Here is a 17,246-nt window from a genome sequence, read left to right on the forward strand (position 1 = left end):
ATCCTTACAAGCCAAGGCATGGCTCAGTTACATGCTTGAAAATGCCAAGGAGAGGTCATAAAAGTGAGGCAAGCAAATCTGAAGGTTGTTTCCTCCCCCTCCCCCACCAGACATAGACGTCACCTGTATTTGATAAGTCAAACACACACTGGGGACGTTTTGAGAAATGTGACATCATTATTCTTCATTCAGAGGACACGGTCTAGACTAAACACACCATCTCTACCTGAGAGTTTTGGTAGAAAGTGCCTGTCTCTAATGTTAGAGACACAAGCTTCCTTTTTGAGGGTACCTCTGACCTTAGAGGTTGCTGAAAGCTGTAGGTCTCTCCTTTACACCTGGCAGCAAGTACCTTGTTACAGTAAATAATGTGTCTCCCTCACAGTTCTGCTGTAGATAGGAGTCACTGTCAACCAACAGATATACAGTCACACATTGCTTTACCAGAGCACTGTTCAGCTCTGTCTCATAGTGGTGCAGGAAATCAAACCTGGGACTTCGAAGCCTCAGATATGAGAGTCTTTTTGCATAAGCATTCTGCTGTCTCATCTGTCCCACACAGGTTGTTTTAATCCATACCCAGACAGTATCTGGAATAAAATTCTAGCATAACTTTTTAGTCTAATTAGACATCAGGACCTTCTGTGTGTAGCCCAGTACGAAATTCTGACCAAGGCCTAGCACTTGCTATATGTAATCTGAGGTCTTCAGAGGGTATAAAAAGTAGCTGACACATAGTAAGTTAAATATCTAACTGACCCCTAGGCAGAAGGCAGTCTTTTCTAGCCAAACCACATCTTTCTGTATCCTCCTTTCAGTGACAAATAACTTGTAACATTTGTACAATTCTAATGTGAGTTAAGAAATAATCCTTACATGGTAGAGGTAAAGAGCTAAACACAAGTGAAATTTCACAGTTAGGGCACCTCAGATGTGAATTAACATTTCCCAGGGTAATTTCTGTCCAGGAAAAGGACATCTTATAATTTTCCAGAAAGCTTTAGAAAATTGCTAATGACCAAGTGTTGCCTAGGTAAAATAAAATCTGAATCTTGGCTCTAAAGTCAAGGTGTTGGAATTAAAAAAACAAAGAAAGTCACAAATTTCTTCAGTTAATTAAAAATTAATATAATTTATTTATTTATTTATTGGATAGAGACAGCAAGAAATTGAGAGGGAAGGGTGTAATAGAGAGGGAGAAAAAGGGAGAGGAAGGGGGGAGAGAGAGATAGTGCTGTAACACTGCTTCACCACTTGCAAAGCTTTCCCCCTCTGCAGGTGGGGGGGGACTCAAGGTTCAAACTTGGTCCTTGCACATTGTAACATGCATGCTCAACCAGGTGCACCACCACCTGGCCCCTCAGTTGATTTTAATTTCCACTCAACATTGAGAGTTCTGCCATATATTAAACACACACACACACACACACACACACACACACACACACACACACACACACACACACACACACACACACACGTTCTTGAAGTTGTAGTAACCAGTGAAGACATCTTTGTCCTGATCTCAGAATGTTGGTTGTTAAAGAGTCTGCTTTTACCAAGACTGTAGAAAACTCAGACATTTTACTCATTCCAAATGTACTTGGTGTAGCTTTTTTTTTTTTTTTTTCCTCCAGAATTATAGCTGGGACTGAGTGCCTGTACTATGAACGCACTGCTCCTGGAGGCTATTATTTTTTCTTTTGTTGTCCTTGTGGTTTATCGTTGTAGTTGTTATTATTGTTGTTATTGCTGCCGTTTGTTGGATAGGATAGAGAGAGAAGGGGATGACAGAGGGGGAGAGAATGATGGACACCTGCAGACCTGCTTCACCACTTGTGAAGCGACTCCCCTGTGGGTAGGCAGCTGGGGGCTCGAACCAAGATCCTTATGCTGGTCCTTGTGCTTTGTGCCATGTGCGCTTAATCTGCTGTGCCCCACTCAGCCCCCTGTATCAGCACTTAAAAAAACGTTTATTTATTGATTTATTTCCTTTTTGTTGCTCTTGTTTTTATTGTTGTTGTTATTATGGTTGTTGATGTCGTTGTTGTTGGATAGGACAGAGAGAAATGGAGAGAGGAAGGGAAGACAGAAAGAGGGAGAGAAAGATAGACACCTGCAGACCTGCTTCACTGCCTGTGAAGCGACTCCCCTGCAGGTGGGTAGCCGGGGCTTGAACCAGGATCCTCACGCCAGTCCTTGTGCTTTGCGCCACGTGTGCTTAACCTGCTACGCTACCACCTGACTCCCTCATATCTGACATTTTTATAGAGCTGAGATATACCAGTGCTTACAAGAGAGAAATTTTCTTGCCCTCATGTAGCTTTCACAGCTTTACTGAAGCATTTAAGGAAAATGTAACACTGTATTAAATATTTCTCCATGAAGCCAAGAAGGGTTCTAGAAGGCAGCACTTCTGTATGTGTGAAGTTGTGCAGTATGAAGTGTGTGACATGAGAAATTAGAGAAAATAGCTTTTACTCTCCTCTCTACCTTGTGTCTAGCAAGCTCCTCATCCTGTAGAATCTCAAATCTTCAAATTGTCAAAGAAGAGTTTTGAGTGAAATGGTCTCTATGAGTTTATCCAGGCCTTAAGTTTTATCCAGGCCTCCAAACCACTGAATCAAAAGGTAGAAATCAACCTGCATGATCCAACATAACCTGCAGACAGAAAGCAGAGCCAATTAATGGGAAATTGTTCACAAGGCCTTCAGTTTCCCAGTGTACTTGAACCTTCTTTAAAAAAAATTTTATATTTATTTATTTATTCCCTTTTGTTGTCCTTGTTTTATTGTTGTAGTTATTATTGATGTCAGCATTGTTGTATAGGACAGAGAGAAATGGAGAGAGGAGGGGAAGACAGAGAGGGGGAGAGAAAGATAGACACCTGCAGACCTGCTTCACCGCCTGTGAAGTGACTCCCCTGCAGGTGGGGAGCCGGGATCCTTACGCCAGTCCTTGTGCTTTGCGCCACCTGCGCTTAACCTGCTGTGCTACCGCCCAACTCCCTTGAACCTTCTTAAAGACAGGCCTTCATTTGCTAAACATGAAAATTTCACGCCTTCTATTAACATGAACAGAAATGTCAAGAGCAGAGGCAGAAAGATAGCTCAACATGAAAGCACAAGACTGGTGTGTCCAGGGCTTCAGAAGCCCTAGATTCAAGCTCAGGCACCATCATATGCTAAGAACTGAGCAGTGCTCTGATCTCCCCCTTTCTTTCTATCTCTCATAAAAACAAACAAATCATTTTAAAAAAAGCAACTGGGAATATGTACAGCAGTAGAACAGGATTTGCATGCTTGAGGTCTTGTGGTTGATCCACAGCATTGCATGTGCTAGACCAATGCTCTAGTTTATTCTCATTCTCTCTCTCCCTCTTTCATTAACATGAGAATCTTTATATATATATATATAACTGAGGATGGAAGAAGATAGAATGATGCTTATACAAAAAAGTCTTTCAAGCCAGAGACTCTTGATGTCCCAGGTTCAATCTGCTCACAGCCACAAATCAGAGATGAGCTGTACTCTGGCTAAAAATAAACAAATAAGGGGTCTTGGTTGTGGTGCACCTGGTTAAGCATACACATTACAGTGTACAAGAACTCAGATTAAAGCTCCTAGTCTCTGCCTGAAGGGGGAAGTTTCCTGAGCAGTGAAGCAGTGCTATGGGTATTTCTCCCCTCCTCTCTACCTCCCCATTTCCATCTTGATTTCTCTCTTGCATGTGCTCTCTCTCTATTCAGTAAATAAGTAAATATAATACATAAAATATTTTACAGACAAATAATAAATAAACAAACCTTTCAACATTTAAAAGAGCAACTTGGGGTCAAAGCCAAATCCAAATTTAATTTTCAATATGTTTTCCCATACTTCCCCTACCCATAGAGATCTGGTAAGATTTCGTTCCTCTTTATTCATTCTGAGAATCTCTAATTTTCACTTTTACTGGAGTCTCTTTAAAAAAAGGTAAAGGCAAACAGGAGAGACTGTCAATATCTTTATATTAAAATGCTCATCCCCACCCTCCAAACAATAGGTACTTTTTAGTTTTCTCCATGATTCCTATAACATAGTGGTTAGACACAGATCCTTTAGCAAGCAACATTTGGAGATAGTGATAAAACAGAGTAGACTATTACAACTTGGAGAAGAATGCAGGAGAATCAGTTAATGTGAATGTATAATTATTGCCCCTCCTGTCTCTAGGCTTTTTTGAAAAGCTAAACTTTCTGTGCAGAATTAAATTTCAGTGAATGGACAGTGGGATGATGGAGAGTTTGCACTGAAGTGATTTTTTTTTTTTTTGAAAGAAGTCTGATTGGCATAGTAATACTCTGAAAAGATGCGGATGCAACTTTGGAATTACGTCACATCCAATTACATAGGGCAGCCACTTGGGGTGAGAGATAAGCATTGCTGTGACTGCAAACACAGAAAGAAAATCCATTTAACCTCTTAAAGTCAATTTATTAAAGAAGGTGAAAACTATTTTTAAAAATGCAATTCCTTACTCAAGTAAGGCATATTGGACCAAAAAAAAAAATTCCTGGTGTAGTTTGGAATTTCCTAATAAAAGAAAAAAAATTCTATAAGGGATCTAAAGGTTTCTAAGGAATCAGAGAAATTTAGAGCCAGTAAAAGCACTGAGTCTCTTCTCTGACCATCAGGAAAGGACAGGCTCAAACAGGCAAGGCTTTTCTGACATTTAAAACTAAAGCCTCCTTTTGTAAACAATGTCATGATGAGAAACCATTATTTGTTATGATTTATGTAAATCTTGGGAATTTAGTCTTTTTTTTAATTTTGAAAATTATCTTTATTTATTTGTTGGATAGAGAAAGCCAGAAATTGAGAGGTAAGGAAGGAAGGAAGAGAGAGATAGAGATAGAGAGAGAGAGAGACAGAGAGAGAGAGAGACTAAGACTCTTTCAGCCCTGCTTCACCACTTGTGAAGCTTTTCCCTTATAGATGGGTACTAGGGGTTTAAATCTGGGTCCTTGTGTATTGTCGCATGTGCTTTCAACCAGGTGTGCCACGACCTGGCCTCCACAGTTTAATCTGTTTGTCTCATTCTAGCTACATGAAAACTTACTACTGCAAAAAGAAAGAAAGAAAGAAAGAAAGAAAGAAAGAAAGAAAGAAAGAAAGAAGGAAGGAAGGAAGGAAGGAAGGAAAAGACATCTACTGAGTTTTGCTAGATCAAGAAGAGAAATAGCTAGAAAATAAAGTCTCCACTGAAATCATACAGGATCAAATTTTTAAGTGAAAACAGTTCTTATAACTGTATATTGTTAAGCTCTTCAGAATATCAAATTCTGGAATGTAGAAAGGGAGCCAGGATTGCTTAGTTTGGTCCCTTAATTGAATACATTGGAGCAAGAGAGTCTGAAAGAGGTGAAGAGGCTTACCCGGAATCACATACAGAGTCAGGATTCAAATGCAGATCTCTCAACTTTTAAGCTAGTGTTCCTTTCCCTGATTAAAAGTCTCTCAGTTATATTTTTCAAAGAATTTTCTCCTAGCAGTTACTTAATGCTTTATCCCCTTCCTTGGAAATGTCCACACATGCATTTCATTCTGTCTGCCTCTTCCTCTGTAAAGATTTATAGGCCAGTCACTTTAAAAGCTGTAAATAGGTTCCCATTTCTTGGATAAATAGCTGATTCCAAAGTTTTGAGCAGACTCTTTATCAAAGAAGATATTCAGATAGCAAATAGGTATATGAAAAATGTTCAGAGTTTCTCATTATCAGAGAAATGTAAACCAAGACAGCAATGTGACTACCTGATAATTTCCTGAGGTGTTATAACAAGTGTATGTTTACCTTTACTCTGGAGAAACAGCTCAGTGGTAGAGCACAGGACTTCCAACCCTGAGGCCCAAACTTGAACCCTCAATATCACATATACCAAAGCTGAGTGATACTTCCCTTCTTTTTTTTTTCAGTACTTATTTAATTTTGTTGCCCTTGTTGTTTTATTGTTGTAATTATTATTGATGTTGTTGTTGTTGGGTAGGACAGAGAGAAATGGAGAGAGGAGGGGAAGACAGAGAGAGGAAGAGAAAGAGAGACACCTGTAGACCTGTTTCACTGCCTGTGAAGCGACTCCCCTGCAGGTGGAGAACCAGGGGCTCGAACTGGGATCCTTACACAGGTCCTTGCGCTTTGTACCACCTACGCTTAACCTGCTGCGCTACTGCCTGCCTCTCTATACCTCTCTTTATACCTTTCTCTCATAAAAATTAATTAGTTAATTAATCATTCTTAAAGAAGAGGTATACACACCATCAATTATGTAATAGTCTACAATAATGTTTAATTGAAGTCAGTCATGACACAACAGAGAAATTCAAAATGTCAAAATATGCAACAAGATAGCTACCTAGGTCCTTTTTTTTTTTTTTTTTTTTTAAGAAAGGGCAATAACTTAGAAAGGAAGGAAAAAAGAAAGAAAGGAAGGAAGGAAAAAGTAGGTATTGTTTAGATAAACAAAAAGTCACTACATAAGTAAAAACCTAGCAAACAAAATGCAATGTTGGCTGAATCCTGCAATTTAAATAACAAAATCATAAAATACAATTATAGAAATACAAACATGGCTTTATTTTACTTATTTATTTTATGTATATTTTACATAAAATTTTTGAGGTAGCCTAGGTTTACAAGACTGTAAATGTTTTAGAAGCATAATTTCACACCTGTCCTTTATGATACCACACCACACTCACCAAGTACCATTATTCCTTTACCAGTGTCCATTGGACCACTTCCGATGGCTTGTATTTTAGACACTGTTATTGAGTTAATCATAGTTTTCTTATGACTAATAGTGGTTCTGAAATAACATAAGAAACTGTTTTGATTTTTAGGGGGATATATTCTAAATTATTTAGGGCGAGATGTTGTGACAACTGCTTTCAAATGGGTCAGCAAAAAAGCAAAACCGTGTGTGTGTGTGTGTGTGTGTGTATGTGTTTGTGCATGTGTATAGAAAGAGAGAAAGAAAAATCATATAACTATAAAATATTAAAATTCCGGACGAGATGGTGGCACACCTAATTACGCACACATGCAGATGGACACATGCCCCATGTTCCCACCTGCAGGAGGGAAACTTGACGAGTAGTGAAGCAGTGCAGCAGGTGTTTCTCTTTCTCTCTCCCTTTTTATGTTCTCCTTCCCTCTCAGTTTTTCTGTCTTATCAAATTTAAAAAAATTAAGACAATATTAAAATACTTAAAACAAATACAATTGCATTGTCCCTCATTTTTCTGTAAACTTCAAATTTCAAATTTAAATAAGTAAGACCTTAATGGTTATACAAAGACCTTCATGCTTGAGGCTCTGACGCCCCAGGTTCAATCCCTAGCATCACCATAAGCCAGAGCTAAGTAGTGCTTTGGTGGTCTCTCTCATTCTTTCTCTTTGTATCTTTATTTCATTAAAATAAAATTAATAAAAAATATTTTTAAAAATAGAGCTTTAAAAAGAAGCCTCATGAAGAATAGGTTGTTTGGTTCTCTTACTGACCTATGTCAAGCAATTAGAACAGTCCTTGACACATAGTAGGCACTCAATAAGCATGTTCTTATGAAAAACAAACAAACAAGAAAGTTGTCCCAGCTTAGGGTCAGAGGAAGGGAGAGAAGCCAGGAGCAGGTGTGTCTGCCCAGGACAGATCCCTGCCAGTCAGCGTTTCTCTTCAAGAACCACAAGAATGCCGCACAGTGAGCCTCATGTGGGCAGTGCTTTCTCATCTGCGTCCGCTGTGGTACTGCCAGCTGGGCAGAAGTTTGGAGAGGAGAGTCACTCAAACCAGAATGGCTTACCCGTGACCTGCTTTCTCATCACCTGTCATGGTGGACCTGGCAACAGCAGGGAAGTGATCCTGTTCAAAGTACAGAAGTGGTGGCACCTGTCAACATATACCAGCTCAGCAATGCTATGAGTTCAGGTGAATTGATGTGCATTTTGTATATCTGTGGAGCTCCAATTGACTCCATGTTATGTTGTGACAAAATGATGCAGTGAAAAGTTAGAAGAGGGGACTGGGTGGTGGCACACCTGATTGAGAGCACATGTTACAATGCGAAAGGACCTGGGTACAAGCCCCCAGTCCCCACCTGCAGGGGGAATGTGTTGCAGGTGTCTGTCTGTCTCTCTCACCTCCTTTCCCTCTCTTTTTCTGGCTCTCTCTATTCAAAAAGTAAATAAAGATAATAAAACAATTTAATAAAAAAAAGGGCTGATTTTTTTGTTTCATCATTTTTAATTATTTGAAAACAACATTATTGTTTTTTGAAAGACGAGTTTTCTAGGCTGGGAAGGTGACTTGTCGTGCTTGTATGTGACCCTGGTTTCCAGCATGACATGAGTACAACAAAGACAAAATGAATGAAACTCTGACTAGTGCTTGGTGCTCTCTCTCTCCAAACACTTCCTTGATTATAGAAGAGAAAAAAAATTAAAATAAATGGGTGGGAAAAGTAACTCAAAATGAGAGCTTACATATGAGAGAGAGCCTGAGTCTAAACTCAATAATCCATTAAAAAAAATAAAAGAAAAAGATGAATTTTCTAAGATTGTACTAGTTAATGACATACTAATTTTCTGAATTCTGAAGTTGAGATATATATATATATATATATATCCAAAATGTAATATTTATTCATTTATGATTTCTTTTAAACAAAAATATCCAGGAAGGTTAATGGAGAACTCCATAGATTTGGGTGAAATTGTGATGGACTTGAAACCCAGTGGCTCACCTTAAGGCTGTTCAGCTATATTTTTCAGCTATATATTTCTTTCTTTTTCTTTCTCTTTACACTTTCCTTTGCTGTCTCTTTTTCTTTTAATACCTTTATTTATTTATTATGGATAGAAACAGAGAAAAAAATGAAAGGGGAAAGGAAGAAAGAGAGGGAGAGACACAGAGAGACATCTGCTGCCCTGCTTCACCACTCATGAAGCTTTCCCCCTGCAGGTGGGTACCAGGGGCTTGAATCTGGGTCCTTGCACACTGTAGCGTGCACCACTTAGCCAAGTGTGCCATTATCTTGCCCCCTTTTATCTCTTTTTATTCTTTTCTCTCACTTTTTGCTCCTCTTTCTCTTCCTTCCTCCCTCTTCTTCTTTCTTTCACTCTGTGTCTTTCTTTCAATACATCCAGCAGTGATAGGACATGAAGACAAGTTTGGGTGTGACCCCCCCACCTCAGGGCTGGTTGATACTTCCCTGCCTTCTAGTAACCCTTTGAATAGTCATTGAAAAAGAGATTCAGACCCTTTTAACTTGAAACCCTCCACCCCCCCACCCCCCACCAGCATGTCATCATTTTCTTGTGTAGACCTGCCAGGGAGGTGATCATACCTCTCTCCTTTAAAAGGAGCCTGGCTGTGTTTTCTGAACTGAATTCACATAAGAAAGGAAAAACAGTCTGTTTGGAAAAACAGACTCTTCTGCTGCCAACACAAGCAGATCTTTCAGGGAGGAGGGAACTGTAACCCCTCCAAGATCTTTGTTCCCCTTTGGGGCTGAAGCTCTCAGGTTTCACAAAGGAATTTATAGAGCAGACTGACGCCTCTGGGGTTGGAATCAGCTCAGGACTAAGTGGAGAGAGCTTGGAGGGGGACAGGCACCCTCTGCTTTGTACAGGCGGGGGATTGTTTACCAAGGGATGAAAATGTCCTCTCACTGAAAAGGAATGTTTGGCAAGGAAATGACCTCTGGAGGCCTAGCCCAATTGCTCTCTGGGGAGTCAGTTTGGGTTAGTAACAGATCAGAACCACCAACCTGGACAAATCATGAAGCAGGGCAGAGAAAGGGCTTCGGATCACAGGAGCTTTGTGATATTTTTGTCTTCTAGGTAAATTATATATGCTAAAAGAAAGAAAAGGGGAAAATAGAAGTGAGTAAAAATCATATGGAAAAATAAAAAGGGTGTTTGATTTGTTTGTACAAGCATTTCCTGACTATGCCACTTAGCTTAGAGCTAGTTCTAGACCCCTTTGAACCTATATTTAGAGACTACTACCATGGTGTGGGTGAGTTGCACTGGTTGCTGACATCTATACTTGGATGTAGTGGAGAAAGATGAAGTTATTCCTTATTTGGTGGCTCTGGAAGCCACATTCCCTCCTCGCCTATCTTCCCAGTAGGACCTTGCCCTGGTTAGCTGAAGCCTAAGCCATTCAGCAATCCTTACCCTTGGCACTTCCTTATCTCAGTCTTTACTGTGGAATTCCAAAGCCCACCCCAATGCTCCGGATGTGTTTCCATGGCCTGCCACTTGGCTACTCTTGTGATGACAAGCAGATAGCATAACTCACATGCCTTCTCCTTTCCCTGCATACCAGCTAAACCCCAGCTCTCAAAAGGAAGTAGGACACAAACCAAGAGAGATGGAGTTTGATTTTTATATAGACATTGTTAAGATCTTGTAATAACCCTAGAATTGTGAAAAGTATTTCCCATCTTACTCCAGCTAATCTCTTCAATTACCCTGGGATTTTCACAAATGAGGAAATTAGTGGGTACATAAGTTAATTAAAGATTCAGTCACAGAGCAAGTGTGCATGTCTATGTCTGTGTTAAGGGGAGGGGTACGGAGGGGCTGTGAATTTAAAATCAAGGCTGACTCTAGTGTATATCAGCTTTGTTATATCTAAATCCTGTCACCACTAAGTATAATGCCTATGGCAATTACTGTCATGATGAGACCAAATTTGGACATCATTAACTCCAGGACAAATATTCTTTCTTCAAGTAATAGTATCAAAAAGTGCACTTCTGTTACTCATCATTGCCATGGTTACAATAGCAACTCACATGCAATTTACAAAAGTACTGGGGGCTGGGTGATGATGCATCTGTACTAAGCGCACATAGTACTAAGTGCAAGGACCCGTGCAAGGATCCAGGTTCAAACCCCCTGGCTCCCCATGAGCATGGGGGATGCTTCACAAGTGGTGAAACAGTTCTGCAGGTGTGTATCTTTCTCTCTCCTTCTCTATCTCCCACTCCCCTCTCAATTTCTCTGTCTTATCCAAGAGCAGTGGATTCATAATGCCCAGCACTGAGCCCCAGTGATAACCCTGGAGGCAAAAAAAAAAAAAAAGAAGTACTATATCTGAGGAACAACCTTAAAACCAGGAAAATATTTCTTGAGTTTACCAGTAAGCGGACGGATATAGATATGAAATAAAGCAACAAGAATATAAAGTCAGTAAATCAATCCAATGCCTCTTTTAAAAGATAAATACTCTTATATGGGGGTGGGGTGGGTGAAAAACAATACAGGTCCCTGTTTGTAATGCAGACAGTTATAGAAGAATTATATTGATAAATTAATAAGAGGATGGAAAAGAGATGCTACCAAAATGTACAAAAAGAAGCAATTTTAGTAGTGCTAGAAAAAAATAAATTTGGGGCTGGGGTAGATAGCATAATGATTATGAAAAGGGACTTTCATGCCTGAGGCTTCAAAGTCCCAGGTTCAACCCCTATAAGCCAGAGCTGATCAGTGCTCTGGTTAAAAAAGAAAAAGAAAAAAAAAAAACTAAATAAATAAATTGAGTACTCAGTACTAAAAAAGATAATGGAGATGAAAAACTCTAGTAATAAATCCTACTAATAATCAGTATTATATAACCAACAACATAGCATCAAAGTAAAGACCATATCTATACTCAAGTCTGGTAAGAAAGGATACTCAGAGTAAAAAATTCTACTTGGGCCTACAAGATACTGGCTGTCTCTTTCAGTGGATAATTTGTCTTCAGTGCATTTAAAGCAGGGAACTTGAGTTAAGACTTCCAAGTTGGAAAGATGCAAAATATGTCAGGGAGTGGTTCTTTATGCTACATGAAAATTTTACATCAGGGAAGCATTATAGCAAATGGACCATGAAAATTCTCACCACATCCTAAGGAAAAACAAAAAGCCACAGAGGCTCTTGGAGTGTTTCTCCAAGAAATCCTCAAGCGCTGAAGAATCTTGCCAGTTAGGGTAATGTGTTCATAAATTACCCCTAACAAACTCATCCCAGCAACCAAAATGACAAATCAATCAAACTTTAGAGGATTGATAGCTCAACTCTCCCAGAATTATGGGCGTGAATCCAAGAGAGGAATTTATGTCAGAAAATTGAACCCATCTCTGCCAGAAATGGAAATAGAAACAAACAAACAAAAAAACTACTTTAATTCATATTTACCATGTTTTAGGCAAGAGGATGAGAATGCAGTTTAGAGCTTCTCACAAGTGCAACGGAATTTACAGCAAAATTAAAGAACTAAGAACTCACTTCTGAACTTAGTTTGGACCAGTGGAGCAAAAGGTCTTGGGAGGATAGAGAGATTGTCTAGGTAGCGTCGGGCAGCAAGATTTTTAAAGGATAATTTTCAGGGGGCGGGGGTGTATGATTTGCTTTGCTACTGAATAAAAATCTGAATGTAGTAGGCACTAATCTAGAATTTATTTGTTCTGATACGTGTAAATTTTGACAATGAATTGGTTGGAAATGCTGGATAAATAGTTTTCTTTTTTTTTAACTGAGGCCCAATTTCTTTTTCTTTTATTTTCCCCTTATGTTGCCCTTGTTGTTTACCATTGTTGTTGTTATTATTGCTGTTGTTGGATAGGACAGAGAGAAATCAAGAGTGGAGGGGAAGACAGAGAGGGAGAGAGAAAGATAAACACCTGTAGACCTGCTTTCACCGCCTGTGAAGCAAATCCCCTGCAGGTGGGGAGCTGGGGGCTCGAATCAGCATCCTTATGCCGGTCCATGAACTTTCCGCCATGTGTGCTTAACCTGCTGCGCCACTGCCCGGCTCCCATAAATAGTTTTTTTTCCAAGTGAGGAAGACTTTTGCTTCCTGATCCTTGGTCAGGTACACTAAAACAAGACTCATATACTTGAAGAAGAATCACTGTATTTGAGTTTACTAGGACTTTATTTACTTATTTTTAATATTTCATTAATCATTTTATTAGATAGAGACTGAGAGAAATCGAGGGGGAAAGAGGAGAGAGAGAGGAAATGGGTAGTCCAGGAGGTGGCGCAGTGAATAAAACACTGGACTCTCAAGGATGAGGTCTAGAGTTCAATCCCTGGCAGCACATGTACCAGAGTGATGTCTGGTTCTTTCTCTCTCATGAATAAATAAGTAAAATCTTAGAGAGTGAGAGAGGGAGGGAGGGAGGGAGGGACGAAGGGAGAGAGAGAGAGAGAGAGAGGAAAACGAAAAGAGAAACACCTGCAGCACCACTTCACTACTCATAAACCTCCCACCTGGAAGTGGGGACTGGGGACTTGAACTTGGGTCCTTGAGCATGGTAATGTGTGCATTCAACCTGGTGCATCACTGTTTGGCTGCTTACTAGTGCTTTATACCTATAGCCAAACCAAAAGTTATCTCCTAGCTGTGGAAACATATTAAATAATATGCAGACTTTACTAGGTCACTGACCAGCAAGAAATTTTGGATATATGAATGGGTTGAAGTCACACACACACACACACACACACACACACACACACACACACACACACACACACACACACACACACACGAGAAAAGTTAATTTTTTTGTTTCTTTATTCTTTGTGCTCTCTTTTCTCTTCTTTCTGATTTAGTCTGTCAATAGTTAAATCTTTATCTCTACGTGTCTCTCCATGGGGCTCAGTAGTTTTATCTTAGTCTCTTACTCTTCTCTGTTTCTTTGTGTCTCCCTCCCTTCTTTTGCATTTTACTCTGGCTGTGGCCACTGCTGCTTTTGCTGCTGTGAAGCCTTTTCTACTGGAGCAGTGAGCATTAAGAATGCCCAAATATGGTAGCAGGGTTTGATCAGGGCTGAGGTTATTATGCTTGTACCCTGGTCAGTGCTCAGGAAACTCAGGACTGTCACAAACAGGTCCTTCTTCTATCCAAACTCCTAAAAGCATAAAGACAGAGTGATTTAGCTAGACCCCAGTTTAGAAAAGGCAGCTCTGTGTTAGCAGCTGTGCCTTCTAATAATTCAGTCAATTTTCCACTCCACAGCAATTTACATTCATGTCTCTGTTATGATTTTTTTTTTTGTGCCTTTTGCTGGAGAGGAAACCATTCTCTTTACAATCATTTAGATAATCAGATTAAGTCCACTGGATAAGAAAAGCTCAGGTATAACAATGGAACTACTGAAAGATCTTTTCCCTTTTTCTTTTTTAAACCTACCCTGTTTATGAGAGAATGTTCAAAGAAATTGCTGAGTTGAAATGGTAAGAATTTCTTTCATTTCTTGCTAAAGCCAGGAACTTTCTTGAACACTGCAATTATTTGTTCCTTAGGGTACAGGATAAGGGATAATTTTGTTTGTCTGAGATTTAACTACCTGAATATTTTTTCAAGATGTTTTTAAGCAAAGAACCTGATGAAAAAGACCATCAACTAACTAAACAAACTAATGGAGAAATAACATTTTAAATTAAAAAGCTTTGTTTCATCAAGAATTCCTTCATAGGGGATCCTCCTCCTCCTCTTCCTTTCTCTTCTTTTCCCCCTCCTCCTTCTTCCTCTGCTTCTCCTCCTCCTCCTTCTCTTCTCCTTCTTCTGTTCCTTTTCTCCTCCTCCTCCTCTCTTCTTCTCCCTCTTCTCTTCTTCCTCTCCGTCCTCCCTGAATCCTTCCAGAACAGCGGAAAATTGTGAAAATGGACACTGCCAATTTCTACTTCAGAAAAGCTTCACTATGGTCAGGAGAGACCGGCTATAATGTAGACACTTAAGACTTTTATTTGATTTATCTTTCTTTTTTTAAATTTTATATAAAACCATAGGATTAGAGGAGTACCACTCCACACAGTTTACACCACTAGAATTCTGTATCCTATCCTCTCCCCTGATAGCTTTCCTGTTCTTTATCCCTCTGGGAGTATGGACCTAGGGTCATTATGGGGTGCAGAAGGTGGAAGGTCAGGCTTCTGTAATTGCTTCCCCACTGAACGTGGGCGTTGACGGTTTGATTGATACTCCCAGCCTGTCTCTCTCTTTCCCTAGTGGGGCGGGGTTCTGAGGAAGCGGGGCTCCAGGACACCTTGGTGGGGTCATCTGCCTAGGGAAGTCTGGTTGGCATCATGCTAGCATCTGGAACCTGGTGGCTGAAAAAAGATTTAACATATAGAGCCAAACAAATTGTTGACTAATCATGAACCTAAAGGCTGGACCAGATCAGATGAAGAATTGGGGGGAAGGGGTCTCCATTTTATAGATAGTTAATAGGCCTATTTTAGTTATATTCCAAAGAGACCATGACTACTTTTTTTTTTTTTTTCCTGAGCCTGATAGTTGATATGCAGTTGTATCCTAATTATTGTCTAGGGAGATGATGTCATGGCTGGAAAAAAGATAAAAAAGCTGGGTCAGGGAAGAGAGTAGCTCCTGAATATGGGAAAGGTGTATAAATGTTGTTGATTGTAAACCCCATCGATTTGATCTCATCTAGGGCCCTTATTCAGCTTAGGAGCCTATGTAACCTCTGCAGGCTTTTTCTACATTTCCTTTCTGTGTTTTAGGGAAGTCAAAGTCAGACATACATAGAAGCCTGTCTTTTATGTTCACATTGATTAGAAAAGGATTTTAAAATTTATGGAAGGACTATGTAGGTTATGAAACTTCCCACCGAGGAGAAATTCTAAACTATAATGAAACTTTCCTTGACCCAACTTACTTATTACCATTTATCAAATACTCATTACCTACCAAGTTCTGGGGTAAAATAATTAGTTTATTCAAATCTCACAGTGACCCTTAAATAGAGATATAATTTTTATTTAATTAATTTTTACTTAATTCTATTTATTTATTTAAAAAAGGAGACATTATCGAAACCATAGGATAGGAGGGGTACAACTCCACACAATACCCACCACCAGATCTCCACATCCCATCCCCTCCCCTGATAGCTTTCCCATTCTCTATCCCTCTGGGAGTATGGACCCAAGGTCATTGTGGGTTGCAGAAGGTGGAAGGTCAGCTTCTGTAATTGCTTCCCCACTGAATATGGGCGTTGACAGTTTGATCCATACTCCCAGTCTGCCTCTCTCTTTCCCTAGTAGGGTGGGTCTCTGGGGAAGCAGCTCCAGGACACATTAGTGGGGTTATCTGTCCTGGGAAGACTGGTTGACATCATGCTGGCATCTGGAACCTAGTGGCTGAAAAGAGAGTTAACATACAAAGCCAAACAAATTGTTGAACAATTATGGACCTAAAGGCTGGAATAGTGCAGATGAAGTGTTGGGGGGTACTCACTGCAGACTATTGTGTACTTCTGCTTTCAGGTATATATTTTGCCCTAGTTTATGGATACGTGTGAACATATTCTCTATCTCAGGGGACCTGGTCTATATCTAGGTTTGGGGACTTTATTGGGGAGTGGACCACCTGGAATTAGAGAATGTAATTAGAGAATACTATGAAAGGAAAGGTCTCACCTGAGTAATGAAGCTGAAGGGTTGTCATTCCACACCTGAAGTCTCTGGACACAGTCTGAAGTGAAGCATGCTGGGGTGGCACTCATTGCATTGATTAGGTTGGGATCAGCAGATGCAATATTATTTGGTATGAATTGAGAGAAGCATGCAGGAAAGTGCTCCCCACCCTAAGGTTCCAGGACTGGTGGAAATATAGGCTCTATAGTGGAGATGTGAGGTGCCTGCTGTCTTAGGGTTCAAGAAGACAATGGATAGTTATTGTTATCATCACATTATTTGGTAATTGGGCTAACTTTGAAAATCCCTTTGTTAGGGTTTGTTGTATAATACCCAGCATCTCGTATATAGCTGTGCCACTGGCTGCTTCTGTTCTCCCTGGTCTAGGCTTTTGAGAGAGTCAACATATCAAAGACTCAGCCTATGTATTAAAAAGACTCAGTCTGTGTTTTAAAAAGTTCTAGACATATGATCAATTTTCCCCTCTCATATTAATTAAATAGTGGTTGATATGACTATACTTTAATAGGAGTGTACATAAACACCATTCCCACCACCAAAAGACTGTGTCCAATCCCACCCACCCACCCCTACCCCCACCCCCGCTGCCCCGGGAAGCTGAATGTCTACCCTCCCCCTCACCACAGGGTTTTTACTTTGGTGCCCTACTCTTGATTTAATCAGATCCTGTTTTAGTTTCCCTTTCTGTTCTTCTGTCTCAGCTTCTGTTTCTGGGTGGGATCACCCCATACTCAACTTTATCTTTCAG

The sequence above is a fragment of the Erinaceus europaeus genome, chromosome 1, assembly GCF_950295315.1.
Source record: "Erinaceus europaeus chromosome 1, mEriEur2.1, whole genome shotgun sequence".
NCBI lineage: Eukaryota > Metazoa > Chordata > Mammalia > Eulipotyphla > Erinaceidae > Erinaceus > Erinaceus europaeus.